Source organism: Sylvia atricapilla, chromosome Z (genome assembly GCF_009819655.1).
Source record: "Sylvia atricapilla isolate bSylAtr1 chromosome Z, bSylAtr1.pri, whole genome shotgun sequence".
NCBI classification, from domain to species: Eukaryota; Metazoa; Chordata; class Aves; order Passeriformes; family Sylviidae; genus Sylvia; species Sylvia atricapilla.
Window position 1 is genome coordinate 6,897,717 of NC_089174.1, and position 22,609 is coordinate 6,920,325.

Sequence of the window (22,609 nt, forward strand, 5' to 3'; positions counted from 1 at the left end):
GTGTTACTGCATCCAACTTTTTCTTGCTGAAGAAACCCGATCGTGGTTACTTAAGCTGTAAATACACATCAAAACAAAAACACAGCCCAAGACAAGAACCAGGAGGCTTCAAAAAGCAGCGCCAAAGGTTATCGAGCTCATCATTGTTCTGAGAACAAAACCAGGGGCATCAAAAGCACCTTTGAAAGAGCAGAGAAGAACAAACACCTCCCCTGAATTGCAGGGCTCGTTAAATTCCAGCCCATAAAAGTCCCTATCAAGAGCAATAATCGCAAACGGCCCTTTGGCTTTTCACAAGCCCCAGGGCTCCCACCTCTCCTCTCCCTCGCATTCCCGAGGTATTTTCCAAAGAACAGCTCACCTCAGCATCCCAGTGTTTCACTCAGATTTTACATCTGCATTTCGCTTTACTCCAACAGGCTCGGCTGCAGTCTCACACATGGAAATGCTTGGAAACCCTTTGGTCTCCAAAGAAGAGCCCCCAAAGCGTTTCTCAAACTCCCAAACTGTTGCTGTTTCCTTCTGTCCCTGCGCAGGCAGGTCTGCAAAATCCCTGGGAGTTTGTCATGGCAATGATGTCGTGGCTGAAAGGACCCCGAACCACTGCGGGATGATCTGGGATCAGCTTCCTAAAGTCTCACTTTACCGGGCTTTTGAACGTCCCTAAAAAGCGATGAGGAGTGAAACTTACCTTCCTGAGGAAGACCAGTTGCAGGGGTGGATTGAAAGCTGAAGGCTCTGGTTTACAACAAGGAGTAAAGTGCGAGGACAGTTCCCAAAGCACCGCATTCCAAAAGCTCCCACATCCCAATGCGCTGCTCCAGGTGTGGAACACTGGAGCAGGATGCTCCTGCAGGCACCACCAGCAACTTTCCTGACACACCCGAGCAGGGCGAGGGATAAGAACAAGTGTATTTCTCTTTAAACCCCTTAATTAACTCACACCGAGACGCTGCAGAACTAATTGGTGGAACTAATTGATGGAACAAATTATAATTCGGGTTTAAAGTGTCAATGTAAATCCTCAGCGTGGCTTTGGAACGCTGTTATTGCCTGGATCATGACCGGAGCTTTACAGAACAGGGTGAAACAGAGGCTGTTCCTCCAGGCTGAACAACCCCAACTCTGCTGCCCTACCCCGGGTTTTAATCTGATGCCACTTGTCACTGACCACTCAGAAAACCGCTAAATTTTGGCTAAAAGTAATCTGAATGAAAGGAATTCAGCATTTCTAGCCAGGAAGAGAAATGGCAGTGAGGGTGAATGACTGAATCACATCTTTTACTTAGGAAAGTTAAAGCAGCTTGTGACACTAATTGTGAACACAGCAGCTGCTGCTTCGGGACAACTCCCACAAAACTGTGTTTTCCAGGAGCAGCAGCACTCCGCACTCAGCCCCGGGAATGGGCACAACCCGTGTGAGCAGAGAGAGGAGCCAAACCCTAGGGAAAACCTTCCACAGCGCTCTGAATAATGCAAATAATGGCACTGACCCTCCAGTGACTGCCATGGAGGGGCCAGGGGTCCGGCTCGGGATGGAGGGAATGCTCAGATCCCTGGGAAGGTCAGGGGCAGGGAAAGGGTGACCAAACCTCCTGCAGCCACCCAAGCTCCCGAAAGGCCAAGCCCCTCTCTGGGGACTCAAGGGCTCTGTTGTTCCAGGGCTGCAGCTGCTGGAGGTCAGGGAATGCTCAGCCATGAAGGGCCCGTCTGTGTCCGTCTGGGAATCGTGGCCGGCACCACTCGGATGCTTTTTCCATTCACCACCCCCAAGAGACCAGTAATAAATTGGGAAGAAATTCCTCCCCGTGAGGCCCCTGGCACAGGTTGCCCAGAGAAGCTGTGGCTGGCTCCTGGATCCCTGGAAGTGCCCGAGGTCAGGTTGGATGGGGCTTGGAGCAACCTGTGGAAGCTGTCTCTGCCCATGGCAGGGGGTGGGATAAAATCACATTTAAGGCTCCTTCCTTCCTCTGCATCATCATCGTAGTCCACCAAAACTATTTCGCCAGAACCCATCCTCAAAGTCACGGAGAGCTGATTCTCTCAGCCTGTGCACTTTTAAACCAGAGAATTTTTCGGGAGTCAAGTCGCAGACAGCTTCTTTTCTGGGAGCAGGTGTTTTCCCTGCACGGTCTAAATAATCCCTCATTTCCCTTCTTCTCCAACCTAAAACCCCTCAAATCACCTTTAATTTTAGAAACACCATGGGTTTAATCAAGAGAATCACTATAGGATGCAAAAAGGTCAAAAAGCCAACACAGGAAAAATCCCAGGGGAAGGCATTTCTCAAAATAACCTGGGAAACAATAGCACAGGCATTGCTCCCCGGAGGGAATCGGATCTGCCTTGGTTTCTCTGGGCAAAATAAAGCAAAACAAAGGCACAGAGCTGGTTTTCCCTGCAAAACCTGCCTGGAAACATTGGACAAAGCTGCTGAAGGATGGACGTCAAGAGAGCACAGTGGGAACTCCCAAAATAGCAGGGCCTCTCAAACTCATTTGTAGGATGGACATTCCATGCAAGTAAGGATAAAAAAAAGTATTAGCATTTTTCGTAAAATAAAATATTTGGCTTGTCATTCCAGGCACTTGTCAAAGGCCTGGTGAAGAGCCACTGGACACCAAGGGAATGTTTTTCCAAAGGTCAGACAGCTTCAAAGGAAGAAAAGTGGAAAAATATAACAAAACCTATGCAATTATGCACAAAGAGTGGATTTTTCCTTAGGCTAAGCTGGTAGGAAGAATGAGTGTCTTCTTCCTGCAGAAGGGAAAACCACTCAAACCTTCAGGTGTACAAGGCTTTTTGGGTGAAAACTGAAAAAAAACCCCAAAGATTCTCTGCCTTCAACTGCTTCCAATTCGCCCTGACAAAGCAAGACCAGCCAAAGATCTCATCCAGAAACACACAGCTCAACCACAGCTGGTCTTAAAGCACCTGAGAAAAAAAACAAAGCATGAACACATCCTCTTGCAGGAGTGTTTAACAGGATTGTTAAAGACAAATTCCCTCTTTCTTTTTCTGCAGTTTTGCAAGCAATACTGTTGTTTTTCTGTGCCCTCAAGTTCAGCCTGTGGTTCAGAGGAGCAGCTACTTGAGTATCAGCCCCATTGTCCTCCAGAACTTTGCCTCTGGTCACATGAGGTGCAAAAAAAAAAAAAGAAGATAATTTATATTCCACCAGCCCATAAAGAAGCTTGGGGAGTAGCTTTGCTTTATTGAAAAGAAACCCCATCCAACATATTTTAATAATTGTTTTTGTCGTCGTTTCTTGCTCCTCATAAAAATGCAGGGAGCAAACGAGGGAACAATTCCCATTTCAACGTGACAGAACTTTGACACCGTTGTCTTGTCTGCAGGACAAGCCACAGCCCTGCCTGCAAAACTCGTGGGATGTGATCAGAACCAGGAGGGGGAGAGCAGAGGCGGCACAACCTCCCCTACCCACCTTCCTCCCCAAAGCTGGTACTCCCAGCTGGCAGTGGGGATCCTTGCCATGACCCTGGAGCAGGTTCCACACCAAAACAAACCCCTTCCCTCAGCTTTTTCTGTGTGAAGCTCCAGTTTGGTTCTCCCCTTCAAGATGCCCAGAATTCCTCTAGTCCCTGTTGCTTCACCTCTGTCATCCTCCCCACCCAAAGTCAGCCACATTCCTGCCCTTTCCAGCTGTTCATGCTGAAGCTCCAAGATCCCAGAGGCACAATCCTTCATCCTGGAGCTGACAAAAAAAATCCCAACTCCCCCTCCTTCCAATCTGCACTCCAGGATCCTCACCAAAGTTTTCAGACACAACAAGGAACTTAAAAAGCATTTTCCATGCAAAGCTGTTCTATAATCCCAAAACACCAGCGATGCTAAGGAGTTTATCCAGGTGGGAAGTTTGGCCGGGAGGAGGGATTGAGCTCTGGTTCAGGCAGGAGCTAAAACAGCACCTCCCTCCCTCCCAACACTCATGAGGAGGTTCACAAAAATGACAACCAAAGGAGTCAAGAGATTATTTGACTACTAGAAAACAGAAATTACCTTGGACTTGGACCATGGAATTCCATGGACTGGAGACACAGCGCTCTCCAGCAGGCAGGAACTCCCATCTCAGCACATCTACACTCTGAACATGGCACCAGTGCTTTTGGGAACAGGATTTGAGATGCTGCCAATGTGCTGAGCACTCCTGTCCTTGGCTCAAAAGCTTCTCCCAGGGACTGTGCAATCCCAGTTTGGAGAAGGCCAGGAATGACACTCTGGCTCTTCCAAGCACTCCAGTAACAGAAAGCGAGTGGGGACCAATGAAAGAGGAGGGAGCAGGTTTTCCCAAGCTTTTATTGGTATTTTACCTTCATTACCCAGGAAAGGCACTGTATTTTGCAGGACAGAACCCTAAATCCAACTGCCAGTTCTCAGTCCAAGGCAAAGAGATGGACACAGGGAATTAATTGCCATCAGAACAATTAACATGTCTTGTAAACTTCCCTTCAGAACCAAACCCTTCCCAAAACCTTCCCTCTCCCTTGCTCCTTTCCGTGTGGAACTGGACTTTAAGCAGACCTATGACAGCAGTGATCACGTCCTGCAGCTCCAAGTCCAAACAGGAATTTCCTCCTTTCCTCTAATTCAAACCTTCCCCAGCTCACTCAGCTTAGTTCAATAAGCAACATCCCAAATATTTTTATTTTCACCACTCATCCAACTGAACACACAGCTTGATTTTTACTTTCAATCAGCTCAGGGAACCTGGGGCAAATGCAGGCAAACCTGGCAGATAAGGACATGGCAGAGGCAGCAGACAGGGGGATTTGCTCCTCATGGGAGAAGTGTTTGGAAAAGGAAGGTTCCAGCATTCCATCAGCACGGGGAGAACAACGTGTGTGGAACCCCCAGAAACGCCTGTCCTAAACCTCCACAAGAAAATTGGTTTCAGCACAAAATGGAAAGAGGTCCACAGTCCAAACCCCTGGATTACACACACCCCACAACCTTCCCTGACTGCAGGAGCACCTCAATCCCTAAATTTGTCCCCAAAACAGCACCACCTCAAGCCTGGAAGACCACGAGGCTGTTTGTCCAAGACTCTTGTCCAAGACACCATTCCCTGGAGCTGCTTTGTGCTGGAGGGGAGCTGGAGGCTCCCACAAGGACTTTAATGGGAGGACAATGTCACAGAGGTGGACACGGCTCCAGCTGAGCGACGGCCGAGGCTTCCCATTCCTTACACCTGCTGGCACTGAAGGGAAAGCTCAAACACAACCCAGATGTGAGGAGAACAGGGTCAAAGCTGAGTTTAACACTGCACGTGAAAATTCACCTGCAGTGAATTTTTTACTGGTAGCAGGAGTAAGAGATTCCTGCTGCAAACTCTGGGTCTGGCACAGCAGAGCGGAGCGAAGTCCCTCGCTGGGAACAGGCTGGTTAAATGCTGAGAGGCATCAATGTCAGCAAGGTAAGGAACTTAAATCAGTTCCTTTTGCCTCCCAAGGAAATCAAATTTAGCTGTGAAGCAGCGCCAGGCAGGGATCTGCTGTCTATTAGCAGGAATTCTCAGTTTTTCACATTTTAATTAGCTTTTGTAGCCCTTTTCAGGCCCATTTTCAGCCAGCTGGGCTACGCCTCCCTCCAGATGGAGGTCATGGGTACTTCTCCTGCATTCCAACAGCAATTCCTTCCTTATTTGAGCAGTTGTATTCCCAAAATATTCATGCATTTCATAAAATACTGCACACACTTGATTTGGGGAAACCCAACCCTCAGCAATTCTGTATCAGCCATAGCTCCTCATCCTTTCTCCAGCTGCACCATTGCCTTTGCTCCTCGTGACCTGGAACTCCTCCAGGACAACAGGAGGTCAACAGCACAATCCTCCTCAAGCCAGAATCCCTCTTAAAAATATTCCCCAAATCAGGAGCTGCTCCAGCAAAGGACCTCAGTGCCCTGCAACTTCCCTTGGAGCACCTCTCCAAAGGAGCACCTCTCCTCTCTGTTCCCTGCAAAATGAGGAACTGGGCTCTCTCCTGCCTCAAATCATCCTTGGGGCTCCTCTTTAGGAGAAAACCTCCTTTCTCCAGGTTTGGAAACACTTTTAGGAATACCTGCTAGCCATGGCAGGAACAGTGACCTCAACTGCTCCCACAGCCAGTGTAACATGGACCATAACATACACACAGGGACCATTCCCTGAGGATGCCTTGGATCACCTCCACTGCAGGTGCTTCTCTGCCATCCAACTGCTTCAACTCACACCAATTCCAGATGTTTTTCAAAAGAAAAACAAAAAATCCCAACACCTGGGAAGAGCAGCTGATTCAATGAACATACCCCTTTTTGAACCCATCTCCAAGGCAGACCAACACTCCAGGTGACCAAGCCACCTCTTCCTGCAGGAGGTGGTCAACCAGATCCTGCTCTGGAGCTTTCCATTGGGAATGTAGCTGCAGATCCAAATTTAAAACTGCATTTTTCAGTTCTCTGGTATTTGTCTTTTTATCTCCATTCTACATAACCCTGTTGCCTGGAGTGGGACCACCTGCAGCAAATAATTGGTTTGGATTTACTCATGGAGTTGGATCCATACAGGAGAAAGTTACAGGAGAACATCTGTCAGACACTGGGACTGATGAACTTCATTCTGCCTTTGCTCTCTGCCCCAACAGACAACATCTATTTTTGGGGGGGGAGGAGGGGGGGGGACCTTCAAAAGTCTTCACAATTTTTAAATATTTCTGCTGTTCAGATAATTGGGCTGTTTAAGGAAGTGTCCAAGGCCAGGTTGTATGGGGCTTGGAGCATCCTGGTCTAGTGGAAGCTGTCCCTGCCCATGGAAAAGGACTGGGATGAGACAAGCTTTGAGGTCCCTTCCAGGCCAAACCATCCTGGTATTTCATAATTCTATGATAAAGTTTTAAAAACATTTTTCCTTGCTCCATAACAAACCCAAGACTTCCTGTCTGAGTGCATTTTTTTCCCTTTTCAGCACAAGAGCTTTAAAATCCTCTTTTCTCAATCTGAATGTTAAATTTGGCCTTCGGTGGGGATTAATTTTTATGACGTTTTATTGGAAGAAGAAAAACGGAAGGGAAGGAAAACAGGAGGAGGGAATCAAGTAGTCCAAACTGAATAGAACTAAAACGAAAACAAGTCTGCTGAAAATGTAACACCCACAAAATAATGCATCCATGAAATAGTGTGGATAAACAGCCCACTGCAGCAACTGGGAAATATATCCAGTTATTACCCAGCCATCCACTTCAAGGGTGAAGGTTTTAATAGCGATTCCCACACCTGCATGGATGCATGGAATTGTGGTGGGAGAAAGTGACTGCCTGGTTAATTCTATACAATAATCTGCTCAAATAAATTACGCTCTGTTGCCTAATTAATCAGATCCCCTGCAATTAACGTCAAGGAGCCAATGACCTCATGCAGACAGGATTAAGAGCTCTGCAAGGCTCCGTTCCGGGCACAGCCACGGGAACAAGTCCCCGCAAGGCAGGGCTGGGTGCAGTGCCAGAGATGCTCCTTCACGCAGGAATTGCAAAACTCCAGATCCTGCAGGGACTCCTCGGAGGCCAAGGGGGCACTGCATGGGAATGGGGAGAAGTGGGAATGTCCCCTCAAGCCCTGGATCCAGGAAGAACTAAGAGGCTTCTTGTTGCGTGGCACTGGAGGAGCTGCCTCCGAATAAACACCTTGCTTCCCAAAAATTGGATTACAGAAAACATGGAATGGTTTGAGCTGGAAAGGGACTTCAAGACCATTTGTCTCACCCCTCTGCCACGGGCAGGGATGCCTTCCACTAGTCCAGGTTATTCCAAGCCTCATCCAACCAGGCCTTGAATTTTTCTAGGGTTGGGGTATCCACCTCGTCTCTGGGTACCCTGGGTCAGTAGTGGCAAAAACTACCCTCACTGTAAAAAAACCTCAATTTTGCTGCTGTTTAACCCCCTCCTGACTTGCTTCTCCTGCCTGTGTGGGCTCAGCAGCAAGAACTGTCTTCTCAGGAAGTGAGGACACCAGGAGCAGCTCCCACAGCTGTCGCACCCAAGGAAAACAACATCTCAGCACTTCTGGGACAGATCTTTCCAGAACCAAACCTGTGGCAGCCTGACCCACCTGCCAGCTCCTCGCCCTTGGAATGTGATCTCGGACATGTGGGCACCTGAGGGAGTCAGAGGAGGCACATGGGACCTCTTGATGGCTCCGTGGAGTGCCCAGAGCAGCGCCATGGGATTGACCATGAGCACTGTGCTCGCTCTGCCCCACCGCTGCCTGTGAGCTACGCGGGATGAGCTGAAATCAGAAATGCCACGACGTGCCATAGGGACTCCGGGAAAAGGAGCTGGGAGGAGCTCAGGAATGTGAGCTTTCCACAAGCTGCTATCTCAAAGAGAGTCCCAGCACATCTCCGGCCACCTCCAAGCCCAGCTTTGGGGCCGCCAGACCCAGCTCCACTTGCTGCTGTGCTGCAAGCACCAGACAGCTCCTAATCAGAACAACATTCCCCACTCCCTCTCCACATGGCAACAGCTCCGTTTTCCATCCAAACAGCCCACCCCCAAGCCCCACGGCCTGGCCAGCGAGCGCGAGCAGCTGGCACAGCACGATCGAGTGGATCCCGAAGCCGCGCGCAGGAATTCCGTGATCTTCCCAGCAAACCAACCTCAGCTGCGGCATTCCTGGGTCCCTGGCTGCGGGTGGGAGCCACGGCAGCCCCCGGAGCAGAGGCAGAGGTGTGAGTTTGTGCAAGCCAAGCCTTTCTGAGCCGGGCTTTGAAGTGCAGAAGTCTTCAAACAGCGCCCGAGGCTGCACAGCAGCATCGGCTCAGCAGCTCCCGCCATGCGCCGCAGCCCATCCAGATGTTTCCAGCCAGGCAGCCAGGCCAGCTGCTGCACAGCTGCCTCGTGTCGGGCTGGGGCAGCTCTTGGGAGGGAGCAGCACTAGCTCAGCATCCCCTGTGACATGTTCTGACTTCGTGGGGCTGAAAGGAAAAGAAAGGTCTTGTGCTGTCTTGAGTTGTTTGTTGAGAGGAGTTTAAGTAAGGAAAGTAGTAAAGGATTTAGTGTTTCAAGCTCCTGGATGCTGCTCGTGCCTCTGCAGCAGCTGCTTGTCCCTCATATGGTAAAACTGAGGCACTAGGAGGTAAAAAATCCCAGAAGGTTGAAAAAACCTGGGAGGTTAGAGGGGAAAAAAAAATAGAAACGAGAAAAGTAATTTAATGGACCATTCCATCCATTCCATCCAGTGGCTAAAATGAGGCTCAAAGGGCTTGGAGTATTTGGAGCTGGCCAGCAGCTTTTGACTCCAGAAAAGAGACGATTCCAGCAGCAGAGGGTGGGGAATTCAAGACCATAGGATCACAGATTGGTTTGGGTTGGACACACCTTAAATTTCATCACGTTCTACCCCTTACCATGGGGACACCAGACCAGGTTGCTCCAAGCCAAATCCAACCTGGCCTTGGACACTTCCAGGGATCCAGGGGCAGCCACAGCTTTTTTGGGTAGCCTTGCCAGGGCCTCACCTTCCTCACAGCCAGAAATTCCTTCCCAATATCCCACCTAACCCTGCCCTCTGGCAGTGGGAAGCCATTCCCTGTCCTGCCATTCCAGGTCGCACTCCAAAGTCTCTCTCCAGTGTCCCACAAAACTCCCAACACATAACTTGGGGTGACACATGAGCTGGGAGAGGTCTCATCCAGGCACTCTACACACTCACCAGTAACAGGAAATACTGCTGTGGTGAAGGAAAATTAGGAAAACAACCCCCTCCTGCAGCCAGGGACTATTTTCCTACTTCTCTGTGCGAGACAAGCAGTGACATCGCTTGGGGCTCAGCATAAGAAAAAAAAAAATACTGTTTAGAGAGAGAATTTTGCAACCTCAAATGTCATCCTGGGTCATATTTTGCCCATGATGGGGACACAAAACCTGAGGGAAACTCCAAAGGCTGTGGAGCCCCGGGCTGCTCCCTGCAGCTCCTGCCTGGACACGGAGAGGCATCACCACGTGCTGGAGAAGGACCCACAAACCTTCTGAAGGCTTGAAACTGAAGAAGGATGGAAAATGTTTAACTTTTGCCAGGAAAAAGTATCAAAAATATCCTCCTAGGATTTTTCAGACAGCTTGGTTTGGGTTTGTTTGTTGTATTATTTGGGTTTTTTTTTTTTGTTTGTTTTGTTTTTCTGAAGTTGAAACTGGTTTCCTAAATCATCCTGGACAGACAAACAACCAGGGACATCATACAATTCAATACCCAAACAAAGATGAGTCCACTGGTCAGCTTTTGCTACAAACTGAGTGGATTAAACTCTTTATTTTTCAATAATGACCAGCCATGCTGCCTGCAGACCCCCGGAAGGTCAAGGGCAGGGTCTGGCTAAAATCCCATTCCCAAGGAGCAACAAAACCAGGGACCAGCTGGAACCACCACTGTGGGATTCCCCTGGGGTGATCAGATCATGATATTTTATTCCCCTGACCCCTGGGATCAGCCAAGCTGGGAAAGGCTCCCACAAAACAGCTCCAAATGAGAGGGATATTTTACCATAATCTTAAATAAACAAAAGCAGAGGAGAGAGAGGAGATGCTGCTGGGAACTACAAAGGGGAACTGTAAACACAACAGCAGATAAAGCAGATGGATGTTTGAAACAACCATTTGCACTGGAGAAAACACATGGGATCCGTCCCCAAGCCCGCAGGGAATGAATTTACTGCAGCCAGAAACCACGTGCTGCAGTCAAATTTCCATTTATAACCATTACCTGCTAAGCCTGAAAAACCCACAAATAAAATCCAGGGCAGCAGAAATTTGTAACGTTGCAACAGGAAAAACCAAATGACTGAGGATCCCATGTGGAGAGAAGGATACTGAGAACGCTGCCGCAAGGAGCTCGGGGTGCCCAAGGCCAGAAATGCATCTGGTGCTTTTAATTCCCAGAGAACTCGGACATCCAGCACCCAAAGGAGAGGGAAATGCTTTGGTCTGGATCACATCAGCCTCAGTTCTGACTCTCCTTTTTTTTTTTTTTCTTTCCTCCAGCAGAGAAAACGATTTGTTTTTTATTATTAGCCTGGAGAGGTGCAGGGTGGAGGTGGGAAGTGAGTGAGCAGAGCAGGAACCGGCCTCTGGTGAGAGATCTTCTGGAAGTAGCAAAGCACAGAAACTACCAATAAAACAGCCTTATAAAGTGGATTATTTGGGAATGACACCACCATTTAACGATGGTATTTTGGAAGCAGTTCCCACTCCCCCGGCAGCACCTTCACCTACAGCTTGTGGCTGAATTTTTAAATTTAATTAATTAAACCATGGCCAGGGAGGCAGAAGGAGAATGTATTGCTTTGGGCCTCAGTTAAATAACAGATGCACACACTGGACTAATTGAGACACACTTGGCACTACTGGAATATGCCAGACTCCCAAAAAAAGCCCATTCCCCACTTCTCTTTGCTCTGCCTACACGTGGCAGCTCCGCACACAGGGCTGGGATTAAAGGGGGAACATTTCACCACTGCTGGGAAGGGATCCTGAGGTACACGTGCGATCCTAGAGAAATTCAGGGAATTAATGAGCAGCCTCCCCTCATTCCCAGATGCTCCCATATATCACTGGGCATGGACAGCACAGAGTCAGACAACTTTATGCAGCAAGGTCACCTTTCAAAAGGAGAAGCCACCCAAGGCCTCTTTCAACTTTCAGAGTCGAAGGAAAAAAAAAAAAGAAAAAAAAAAAAAAAAGAGAGAGAGAAAAGGAGAAAGAACATCTGAAAGGGATCAAACCCCAGAAGCACAAGGTGTGACTTCCCCCCCCCCAAAAAAATTCACCCCACTGCTAAAAAACAACTCCCCGCGGCATGAGAGCTGCCTGCACCTCCGGGACCTGCTTCCTTGTGGGATGCCAAAAGAGCTGTCAGTTCTGCATTCCCAGGGGAGAGGAGGGATTCCTGAACCAGCTGTCTGTGTGCAGACACAGCTCCAGCAGCAAGTCCCAACACCTTTCCCTGCGGCCCCGCTTTGTCAGGCTTTGAGTGCTGACAAATCCTGTCCTGCACAACTCCCCACAAGGAAGCAACAAAAGGCTGGGCTGTGTTCCTGTGGATTAGCTGCTCTCATCCCATATAGCCAGGAGCTGTGCCTGTTCCGTGTATTCATCGGGATAATTCCTTAGCCAGGCATCAGGCAGAAAAACCAGGGAAAGGCAGTAACAGCCACAACAAACAGCGGCTGCTCGTTCCTGCCCCGTGCTCCAAGGGAGGAACAAAAGTGGTCTTCTCTTCAAGTACAGCCTCAAACTGTGCCAGAGGAGGTGCAGGCTGGACGGCAGGAGGAATTTCTGCATGGAAGGGGTGGTCAGGTATTGGAAGGGGCTGCCCAGGGAGGTCTGGAGTGCCCATCCCTGGGGGTGTCCAAGGAAGGACTGGAGGTGGCACTCAGCGCTCTGGGCTGGGTGACAACGTGGTCCCAGGTTGGATTGGATGGTCTTGGAAGTGATTCTGTGTGGTGCTGTGAAGTGAAAAAGCAGCACTTACACTGCAAGCAGAACGCCCTGGGAATGTGTGAGCAGGCAGCACTGGAAGCTGCTCCTCCATCCTTTTCCTTGTTCAGCACCTCTCCTGAGCCCTCTGTTCTGCTGCAGCTGAAGCCCCATCCATGTTCCAGCTTCTCCTCTGGACACCAATGCCAGCTCATATCCCTAAGCAGCACTGTTGTGCACTGACAAGCAGATTTTGACACACATCTCACGTGGCACTGGAGTCTTTCCACCAGCAGTTAGCTCTTCCCGTCACAAGCAGACCTGGAAAAACTCTGACCCAGGGAAAAGGAAGATGTACGTGGCACAACCTGGGTCACAAACACTCAAGAGCCCAGAGCAAGCTCACAGGATCCTGTCCACAGGAGGGCTATGAAGAATCCCAGACTGGTTTGGGTTGGGAGGGAAATGAAAGTTTATCCAGTTCCACTCCCTGCCATGGGCAGGGAAAACTTCCACCAGCCCAGGTTGCTCCAAGCTTCATCCAGTGTGGCCTTGGACACTTCCAGGGATGGGACAGCCACAGCCTCTGTGGCTCTGTGTCCATGGAGATGTCCATGGGCTAAGGGTGGACAGTGCCCCTACCCCAAAAACCCAATGTATGTACACAATATATAAATATAAATGTAAATATAAATGTAAATACAAATGTAAATGTAAAACATAAATATAAATTTAAAATATAAATGTAAAATATAAATATAAATATATAAATATAAATAGCAGCCTCTTTACCAACACTTCCCCAAAATTGGTATGAAACCAGTATAAAACTAGAGCAAGGCTCCACTTTCCCCATCAGCAACACACACAACCCTCCAACACAAACACAGCCAGATCTGAAGCCATCACTCAAGCCTGGCTGATGAATAATGTTGGGAATAATCCCTTTAATAGCAGCTTGCTCCCCGTTTCCCTCCTGTCCCTGCCCAGACATGCTCCCAGGCTGAGCTGCTCCCCTGGGATTTGATGTGGAGACACAGAATACCACACTCACAGGATGGTTTGGGGTGAAAGGGACACATTTGGGTCACCTTTGTCGTGGGGCACATCAGCTGACCAGGGATGGCAAGCCAAAAATTCAGTCTGCGTTGCCTGAGCCAAAAAACCTCACTCCAACCCCCTCAAATTCCAATAACATCATTCCCAATGTGTCATTTCCAAAGAAAAAGAGAAGCCAGAGGAACTGACAGTAAATACAAGGAGAATCTGTTCTTAAAAAACAATGCTAGAAGAAACAAATTTCCAGCTCAAGTCCTGCACCTCCAACATGTAACAGCAACTTATCGCCTTACCAAAACCCTCTAATTTGAAGTGAAAAACTCCCAAACCACACAATTATCAAACTGCAGGCATTAAATTCTGCGTCTTCCCTAATTTCACAACTTTCCTTTTGTTAATCACTGATTAACACTGCAAACCCCAGCAGAGGGCCCTACCTGGCTCTTTACACTGCAAAGCAACTGAGGAAAGAGGAAAAAAGCTTTATTCCTGCTTCAGCATCTCCAGTTTGAGCATGACAAATCCCTCCTAAACTAGAAAAGTGTGCTGCTAGTTTAGTGCAGGTGCTAGCACAGCAAGATGCTCCTTCATCCCAGTTTATCCCAAATTCAAACAGCTCTAAAAGTCAAACAATGCTAAATTAATTCTTATTTTCTGTAGAGCCAATGCTCAGAACCTGCAGCACCCAGTGGGTGAAGGGCTGGATTTCTCCCTGGCAAACTAATCCAAATAATCATATACAGAAAAAAAAAAATAATCCTAAGCAAGACACAAGCCTCATAGATCCTTGAACTTTCAAAGGTTTAGTTGGGAAAGAGTGAGAAGCAACCAGTGAAGCAATAAGAGCCAGAGGTAAAAATAAAAATGCTCAAAAAGAGAGAATAAACCAACATGGAGAACTCTCTGCTGCAGCAACAGAAATTAATTAACTAACCTTAGTTTGTGCATGATCTGGGCAAGAAAATGGGACTTCCAGCACTGCTCCTTGAGTTGCACCATGTTGGTGCATGCTTGCTTTATTTCTTTTAAAAAGTTACTATTAGTTCACTTTTCCCGGTTTTTCATGTCCTCTAGTCACAGGTCCTTGTGGTGGTTTTCACCCTGATCCAGGAGGGATTTCAGGAGGAAATCAAGGAGGGAAAGCCACTATAAGTTTAGCAAACTGCCCAGGAGCTTGCAAAGCCCTGAAGCTTTCAATATGCTCCATCATTACCCCAGTTTTCATCACCCCAATTTACAAACCTTTGGGACAGACCTTTTTATGCTCCATAACCCAACCTGTTGGGGAATACCCTCTACAGCAATGTCTTACTGAGGAAATTCTGGACAAATCCCTTGGGATGCAGAGCATGGACCAGTGGATGACCCTCCGAACCCCAAACCAGCACCTCAAAGATCCAGGCAGAGGCACAGATGTGCTAAACTCCCCCCATTTATCTTCTGGCTACCAGAATTCCTGCTGGATCAGCTCCCGAGAACCCACAGGCCATAAATCCCAGGGAACACGTGTTCCCCCCCACTAAAGTCTCCAGCAGCTCAATCCCAGCTCCTGCACCACTCCAAGCCTCGGTCCCAGACGCTACAAATTAGTTCTGACTATACAAATCCCAGCCATAACACTAAACCCAGAATTCTAAACAATAGAAGGGAATCTAAACCTCACCCAGAGATCGTTTGCTCACAATGTAATTTTTTTTTTTTTTTTGTTAATAATGTTTGCTGCATAAATCAGAGCAGAAGTGGCCTGGGTTTGATGACTTCATTTGGGGGTGGACACGGTGACGCCACTTTTAGTGCCACAAAAGACTTTTCCAGAGCCACCTTGCGTGCTCTGCAGCAGGAGGGGATGTACTGCCACAGGAGCCACTGGAAAACGCCTCCAGCTCCTCAGGAATGGCTGGGACACAGCATCCCTTCACCCACGGATCAGCCTCGGGTTGATATTCCAAACTGTCATGGAATAATCCTGGAATGGGTTGGTTTGGAAGCTCATCTCACAGCTCATCTTGTTCCACTCCTTCCCCACCTTCCACTACCTCAGGTCACTCCCAAACCTTGTCCAACCCACCCCTGGACAATTCCAGGGAACACTCCCACCTATCTGCCTCCACCCCGACCCCTCAGTGCCTCCAAAACAGTTGCCAGAGGATGAAAAAATGGAACAGATGGACAGCGAAGGCACCATCCTGCCTGCACGTGTGCTGCCAGCAGTGGCTGATGCAGCATTTTGGGACACCTCTCCCACCCAAAACAGTTGAATTTCCCTTCAGCAGCCTTGTCCAAGTGAAATCCTGGCTTTCCCCTGAGCTGCTCCGGCAGTTTGGGACGCCTTTTTTTCATTAAATCCCTCCTTCCACATTGAGAGCTTTTCCTAAATTTAATTTGAGTGAATCACTTTCTTGCCAAAGGAAAAAAACAAATCAAAGGTTTATTCTGATGCTATTGAATTCAATGCCTGTAAATTTAATTTCTATCTGTACTTTTGTTTAAACATTTTATGGTGTTAATTACAACAAACCATGCAAATTAGGCTGCCAGTGGAATAAAAGGCCTGTTCTAACAGATAATAAATAGCTCTCAACCATAAGCTCATTAAGATGCTGTTCAAGTGCGTGCTCTGACTCCCAGGTTGAGATCAAAATCTGCATCCTAAAAACAGGAGGATCTTTGGGGCAGCACAAGGCTGCTGGCACGGAATATTGCATTTGCATTCTTTCCAAAGGAAGATCCTGGAGCAAGAGGATGGTCTGAAATCCAAACCCTCCATGTCTGGTTTGGGGCTCCAAGAGAGCTATTTTAAACAGGTACCACAAATCCTACACATTATTCCTGCTTATCCATGAGCACTTTAATGCCAAGCTTGGTGCAAATAAATTATTTCTTTGGTAGAATTATTGATATCCTCCAAGCTCTGCTGCCCTGACCCTCTTCCTTAAATCCATAGGGAAGACCAGCTGAAGTGTCAGACACATTCCTTGCAGTCCCTGCAGGAGAAACTCAGCACCTTCCACAATTTTGACCACCCCAAAGGAGGCTGGAGCCCAACACAGACCAAGCAGAGGCAGGAGGGATGCAGAGATCTGAAATGGTTCTCTCTCTACAAAACCTGGGAGAGATTCCATGGACAGGGAGTGAAGTTTTCCCTGCCAGCTGTACGTCAGCCTCAGGATACACAGGATTTTGAGGACATCTGGTCCTTGATCCTCCCCTTGTGATCCAAGAGCCTGGGAGAGAGGAAAGTTTCCTGCCAACACACTTGTGGGCCTGACACACTGCCGACAAGGAGACAGAGAGGACTTACCACTTCCAGCTACGAGCAGGTGATCCACTGACAGGAATTCCAGCAGCCAAGGCTTCATGGGATCCTGGTCTATCCCAGGGAAAAAAGCTTGGCAGCTGTGGCATACAGACACCTGCACACCCCATAGGGATGTGGGAATGTCCTCCCAGCCCAGGGGCAGCCCTGAGCCCTCACCCTGCAGGGGGGTGGCTGCAGATACAACCAGGGAATGACGGGAAGATATGGAAAGGAATGGAAGTGTGGACAGCGAGGGCTGTCCAAGACGGAAGGCTTTTCCTCACAGGGAATATGGACAACTTGGTCTGTGCTCTGGACCTCACCATCCTTAACTGGGATCCATCACCAAACTGGCCAAGCACCAGGATCCTGCCAGGGCTCCTTCCCTCCCGCCTTTTGGGAAGACACCACTCCCAGTGCCAGATGGAATTGTCCCCCTGATCCCCATGGGATGCAGCCTCAGCCTGAGGAATGTCCCTTCTCTGGGCTCATCCGGAGATGGGGATGTGGAACATCTCCACACTGACAGCTCCCAACACTACAGCCCTCATCCCACTTTCTGCTGGAGACTGGGAGTGTCTGGAGCCCAGCTCAGCAAGGACAAACAGCTTTGATGCTGTTTGCTCCTACAGGGAATTATCCCCCCTCACTAATTGGGAATTGAAGCAGTTAAAAACACTAATCACAAATCCAACGAGTTTGCCCTCAACACCACCCCTGGATGTTCTATGGGATCAAGCCATGGCCTACCTAAGGAAAAAGATGGATTTACCACAGAGAGGAGACCACCACTTGCAGCCCCTTCAGGCACCACCTCCCTGCTTTCCTCAGCAGAGAAATCCTGGGCAGAGGACCTCCAAACACAGATGTTCCAACCACACATCTGGCACATCAATGGCTTTCCTTCCATGCCTCTGCATGGGCAGCGACTCCTTGATCTCCTTGATTTAATATGGATTTCAAAACAAAGCAGAGGCAGGTGTTTCCCTCCACAGTTGGGCTTTTGGCTCTGTTTGAAAGGCCAGAAGAGCTCAGTGAGCTTCAGGCAGAGCTCTGGCTGGAGGTGGTGGCTCAGGGCCACGCTCAGGAGATCCACCTGGAAAATGTTGGCTCAGCCACTTTGGCCACGGTGGCTCCTCAGCAGCAACATCTCCCCATTTATCAATGGGGTGAAACTCCCCAACCCAACCATCTCCTGCTGCTCTTCAGGGCTTTTCCTGTGTCCAGAGGAGGAAACAGAGCTGGAACAGAGCTAGGAAAGGATCTGGAGCACCAAGAGCAGCTGAGGGAGCTCAGCCTGGAGAAAAGGAGGCTCAGGGGGGACCTTGTGGCTCTGCACAATTCCCTGACAGGAGGGGACAGCCGGAGGGGTCGGGCTCTGCTCCAGGGAACACGGACAGGAGGAGAGGGAACAGCCTTAAGCTCTGCCAAGGTTTAGTTGGATATTAGTGAAAATTTCTTATGGAAAAGGTTGTCTAGCCCTTGACAGGGGTGGCCCCTTCATCTCTGGAGCAGTTTAAAAGCCATGTGGATGTGGCACTTGGGGATGTGGGTTAGTGGTGGCCTTGGCAGTGCTGGATGTGGACTCAATGATTTCAAAGGGTTTTTCCGATCTGAACTATCCTGCGATTATCTGAAAGAGAAAATGAGGCCAAATCCAAGGAAAAAGGGGGTCTTTGAAGGTGAGGTGGGTGCAGAGAGCAGCACTGGGCCCTTCTAGGACCACTCAGAGGTCTGGAGAAGGTTGGGTCAGATCAAGCCAAGGGTGCATGGAGAGGTGAGATGCTTCCATCGCCCATTCTAGAAACATAAGCCTCATTTATCCTTCCTGGAAAAGTCTGAGGACTGGTAGGTTGGAGCTACAAAAGAGAATGGCAAAACATAGCCGAGAAGGAATTTTCCATTCAGCATTAATTAGTTTCCATTAACACCCAATTCCATGGCTCACTTTTGGAAGAAAAGCTCTTTTGTTCCAATTCCAGGGGCTGAAAAGGGCAATGAAGGGATGAAAATGCTCTTCCCAGAGAAAGAAGAAATATCAGGGTTCCTATTCCTGATATTCCTGGGGTTTGAAGATGAAGGGAAGTCACTTAAATGCAGAGCTTGGTCTCTTCCTGCCGAGAAATTTTGTCACCAATAGAGGAAATTCCAGGGAAAAGCAGCAGCTGTATGAGCATCTTCAGTACTAAACTCCTCCCAGACTTTAGGACAATTATTTGCAAAGTGTCCTGGAATGATTTGGAAGGGACCTTAAAGCTCATCCAGTTCCCAACCCTGGTCATAGGCAGGAATACCTGCCACCAGACCAGGTTGCTCCAAGCCCTTTCCAACCTGGCCTGAGACACTTCCAGGGATATAAAAGGAACATTCCATACTTGGAACAAGGAAGGAAATCCAGTAGGATCAGATTAATAAGAAAATAAACAGAAAAGTGACTCTGCCCATCTTCCCTGAAGACCGACACTCCAAGAAGTGAAATCAAACAAATGCTGAGGGTTTCCTCCCCTCATTTCAAACCCTTTCATGCTAGATTTGAGGCTCTTTCAGGGATTTCCAGCTACATGCAGTGCAGGGGATGGGAATCTCCATTTGCAAGCGAAATGGCAGCAGCCAAATCCGGGCAGGAACAGAGTGGAGCAGGGAATGCTCATCCGATTTGCCAGGCAACTCACACAGGACATTGCAGGAACACAGAGCTCAGAGCCCCTCGGGTGCCCTCCAAGAGCCTGAAGACAACGTGGGGCTGGAAGAGGCAAATCCTCAACCCCTGGGTGCCCCACATCCCTCCTTGGGGCTGGGGATGCCCCACTGGGAAGGCAGATCAGGAAGGACCTGGATACACAAGGAAAGTTCCCACATCTGCTTCCACAGCCCAGGCACATCCAGCAGCTCTCCCTCCAGACCCCGGCACAGGGGGTACCCCAATTCCTTGGAAAGCCACCAGGCACAGCATTCCCTGCTCTTCTCCCTCCAGCTTGGCAGGTCCCACATGTCCATGATCCTCTACACAGCCCAAAATCTGCTTTGTTAGGGGTTTTGGGTTGGAGTTTTTTTGGTTTTGGGTTGTTGGGGTTTTTTTTAATACTATGTTTAAAGTTGTATATTGTTCCAAAGTTTCCTTGTTTCATGTCATTGTTTGTTACTGTGTTTGAAAGTTGGCACATATTTGTTCAATTAAAGATTTATTTGCACTATTTGTTGAATAAAGATTATTCTTGCTAAAAGCTAAATAAAGTTTCATAAAAACTCACACGTCCCATAAACAAAATACAATGTCCTTTCCAAAAAAGCGTTGCACAAAACATTTCAAAATCACTCAATTCATTAGACAATAAATCCACACACAAAATAACCAGGCCTTGCCAGAATACATCATAAAATCTCATTACAACACTTTCAGGCCGGGGCTTCAAAGCAGAAACACAAAGGCTCCACCAACCCCTCAGCCTTAAAAAATTGCTGGCAGCGTGGCCGGAGTGAGTCCCTGGCACCTCCCGAAAGCTTTGGCACCTCTGGCAGCACCCATGGGTGCCAAATCCCTGCTTCCCAGCCACTCCGGGTGGCTCCCAGCCAGCAGGGCCATTGTGGTCGGAGCGGGGATCCCGGGCATCACATCCCAGCTCTCCCAAACCACGGGAGCAGATGGAGAGCAGGGCTTCCCAAATCAGCGCCACACGAGCCCCTCTCGGCACTAAGAAGCAACAGGAGGAGTTTCCAAATTCCATGGATCCATCCGGATCCCAGCTCAGTGACCAGGCTGGGGATGGTGACAGCTGCGAGGTGAGAAATAAGTCCTTGAAGTCTGAGCTGAGGTTTGGGGCAGAAAGTGACGTTACAACGCACTTTTCCAGCCAGGGGAAAGCTTGCTCGGACTCGGAAATGCTTCCAAAGGAAAATGGCTTGGTTGGATCCAGCCAAAAGCCAACACTGACCATGGCAAAGGCACAGGCAGCACTGGCTTTTGTCACCCTGAAGGCATCTCAGCCTGGTACAGAAGAGGACAGTGGCACTGCCACTGCAACCTGCCATCACCAAAATCAGCATCCTGGAATATCCTGAGTTGGAAGGGACACACAGGACCATCAGTCCAGCTCCTGGCCCTGCGCAGACACCCCAACAATCCCATCCTGTGCATCCCTGGGAGCATTGTCCAAACCCTCCTGGAACTCTGGCAGCCTTGAGGCCATGCCCATTCCCTGGGGAGCTTGTTCAGTGCCAAAATACCCTCTGGGGAAAGAATCTTTTCCTAAAATCCAGCCCAAGGCAGTTTCAGGTAAACTCCTCTGCCCCCAAAACAAAGCCATGCCATCACCCTGAGCAACCTCAGTCCCAGCGCACGGGAACACCCAGCTGTGAAAAACTGGATTTTCATTTACAACTCCACACCACCTTGACTCTTCCCTCAACCGGAATCTGGAAGTTGGGAAAGGTTTTGGGGTTTTTTCCCCTGGGTTTAAGTGCCGAGGGCTCCCAGAGAGCGATGGCCATGCACCGGCTGCGCTCCCTCCGGCACAAATCCCAAGCTTTATGGATGCACTTATCCACTCCCCTCTGAGCAACAGCTGTCCATGTGGATTTGGTTAGCTGGGAGTAGCTACTCCACAGCAGCACTGCAAGAAGCCCTCTGTGCCCAGGAGCCCTCAGCAAGTCCCAAAAAAGAAAAGGATGATGGAGCTTGAACGGTGATGGCAGTGCCCCAGCCTGGCCTGGCTGGGTGTGACAGAGCACCTGGGCTCTGCTGAGCAAGGGAAACTCTGGAACAGCACAGGAAGAACCTGCCGAGAGAGGGATGAAGCTGTGGAATCACTTTCCAAGAAAAATGGAAGTGGAGCTGGCTCTGCTCAGCACAGGGGAAATCAAGAAAGGAGCAGAAAAGGGGGTGGACTGAGATGATCATTAAGGCCCACTTTTTCCCCAAACCATTCTGTGGTTCCACAATAACAGAGACAACAGCACAGATGCCACATCTCCTGCAAACCCAGGACACATTTTCCACCTGGAAAAGCTCCTTGGCTTCATTAAAATCAGCTACTAAAGCTCATGCCACAGCAGGAAGGACAGGGACAAAGGCAGCCGAAGGACTAAGACCCTTGAAATGGGTCCTGGTGAGAAGATCCGAGGTACACAAAGGTTCAGAGGGTTAAAACTCTGCTTTTCCCTGCCTTTTCAAGCACATAATCACTTGCTTCAGTTGCTAGAGACGCCTCCCTCCCAGTTCTTGGGGAATATATTGTCTCAGCAGGCAGAGGGGGATGAACTCATCGTGGTTTCCCAATCCTGACCAGGGGCTCTGCGAGCTACTGGCAATACATATAATAAGTTATTATGCAAATAAAAACTGGACCCGGCCAAGGGAAATATGCTGGCTCTTCAAGTCCCATCTGCATCCCAGCAAGGATCTCAATGAACTTTAAAATCCTTATTGTCACCACAATGGGCAATATTATATTCTAGTTTGGATCTGTTCCTTCAGAGCATTAGCTCTCATTTGGAGATATTTTTAGATTTTCCTATCCCACTCCTCATTATGAAACACTGAGCTGCAGATTGATTTATTTCTTAAAAGCAAGTTGCTGTTTTCCCAATAACAGATTTAACAAATTTGTTCCACCTGTTCAGCTATGCTTCCAATGTCTTTTTTGTGGTTTCATTGAAGTTTTTTTTAATCCAAACCTCAAAGCCTCTAAACTCAGCATTAAAAGACAAGCTCAGCATCATCACTACCACTCACAATTCAAATGCTGCTCCAAATTACTGCAAGCTTTCATTTGTAAGTCGATACAGACACCAA

General features: G+C 48.7%; 1 protein-coding gene across 4 annotated transcripts in view; it reads right to left on the reverse strand.

Moving 5' to 3' along the window:
* EDA (ectodysplasin A) overlaps positions 1-22,609 on the reverse strand; it is a 61,759-nt gene that overhangs the window by 26,786 nt on the left and 12,364 nt on the right. The gene's annotated exons all lie outside the window — the stretch shown is intronic.